General features: G+C 38.4%; 1 non-coding gene across 1 annotated transcript; it reads right to left on the bottom strand.

Annotated features, from left to right (window-relative positions):
- Positions 1 to 954: 954 nt before the first annotated feature.
- On the bottom strand, positions 955 to 1,061 carry LOC145522176 (U6 spliceosomal RNA). The gene has a single exon (XR_014065973.1). It is a non-coding gene; the product is annotated as a U6 spliceosomal RNA (small nuclear RNA).
- Between the last annotated feature and the right edge of the window lie 817 nt (positions 1,062 to 1,878).

The following is a 1,878-nucleotide window of genomic DNA, read 5'->3' on the forward strand; positions in this document are numbered from 1 at the left end:
TGATTTGTTGGTTATTCAGCAGTGTGTTGTTCAGCCTCCATATGTTGGAATTTTTAATAGTTTTTCTCCTATAATTGACATCTAATCTTACTGCATTGTGGTCAGAAAAGATGCTTGGAATGATTTCAATTTTTTTTGAATTTACCAAGACAAGATTTATGGCACAGGATGTGGTCTATTCTGGAGAAGGTTCCGTGTGCACTTGAGAAAAAGGTGAAATTCATTGTTTTGGTGACCTATAGATATCAATTAGGTCTAACTGGTCTATTGTATCATTTAAAGTTTGTGTTTCCTTGTTAATTTCCTGTTTAGTTGATCTGTCCATAAGTATGAGTGGGGTATTAAAGTCTCCCACTATGATTGTGTTATTGTTAATTTCCCCTTTCATACTTGTTAGCATTTGCCTTACATATTGCGGTGCTCCTATGTTGGGTGCATATATATTTATAATTGTTATATCTTCCCCTTGGATTGATCCTTTGATCATTATGTAGTGTCCATCTTTGTCTCTTTTCACTGCCTTTGTTTTAAAGTCTATTTTATCTGATATGAGTATTGCTACTCCTGCTTTCTTTTGGTCTCTATTTGCATGAAATATCTTTTTCCAGCCCTTCACTTTCAGTCTGTATGTGTCCCTTGTTTCGAGGTGGGTCTCTTGTAGACAACATATATAGGGGTCTTGTTTTTGTATCCATTCAGCCAGTCTTTGTCTTTTGGTTGGGGCATTCAACCCATTTACATTTAAGGTAATTATTGATAAGTATGATCCCATTGCCATTTACTTTATTGTTTTGGGTTTGAGATTATACACCCTTTCTGTGTTTCCTGTCTAGAGAAGATCCTTTAGCATTTCTTGGAGAGCTGGTTTGGTGGTGGTGCTGAATTCTCTGAACTTTTGCTTGTCTGTAAAGCTTTTGATTTCTCCTTCGTATTTGAATGAGATTCTTGCAGGATAAAAATATGGAACGCTTCACGAATTTGCATGTCATCCTTGCTCAGGGGCCATGCTAATCTTCTCTGTATCGTTCCAATTTTAGTATATGTACTGCTGAAGCGAGCACCCTAATCAATTTTTAACATACTGTATAATTTAATTATTGGGTTGGCCTATAAGTTTGTTTGGGATTTTCCATATGATATTATGAAAAACCCAAACAAACTTTCTGGCTAACCTACTATTTATTATGTTACTCTTTATTGCCCCCTCTGACTAGAATGTAAGATCTTTGAGGGCAAGGATCATTGTATTGCTTACTAATGTATTCTAAGTGCCTAGACTAGGCTGAAAACAGTGGACCAGGGGACCCTTGATGTTTCTTTTGAAGAAAGAAAGTGCCAACAAAAATGGACATGGGTTATGAGAGATTTATAGATATAGAATTCAGGGAAGGGAACTGGGCTGGAGATACACATATGGGACTCACCAGCTTATAGATGGTGTTTGAGGCCACAGGTCTAGATGGGATCACCAGGGCAGCAGGAGGTTATGGATAGAGAACACAACTGGTACAGGCCTGAGCCATAGGACCCTCCTCTGTTAAAAGGCAAAGAGATGAGAAAGAAAGAACAAGGGAGGCTGAGAAGAAGGAGCCAGAGAGGTAGAAAGAAAAGTGGGAGAATGTGATATGCTTGAAGTCAATTGATGGAAATGTTTCAAGGAGGAAATGATCAGCTACATCAAATGGGTTAAGTAAGGCAAGGACTGATTACTAGAGAGAAGAGTTCATTTGAGATTTTGATACCAGTCACCAAGTACTCCTGTTCTTTCTCCAAATTTTCTCTCAAATCAACCCCTGCTGCTCACCCTGTTTCAAGCCACCATCTTCTCTTGCCTTGAAATTGCTGAAGTCCCTTAACCAGCTCTGGTTCAGCCTAGAC

The sequence above is a fragment of the Giraffa tippelskirchi genome, chromosome 9 (assembly GCF_054371585.1).
Source record: "Giraffa tippelskirchi isolate mGirTip1 chromosome 9, T2T-mGirTip1v1.2.pri, whole genome shotgun sequence".
Classification (NCBI taxonomy): domain Eukaryota; kingdom Metazoa; phylum Chordata; class Mammalia; order Artiodactyla; family Giraffidae; genus Giraffa; species Giraffa tippelskirchi.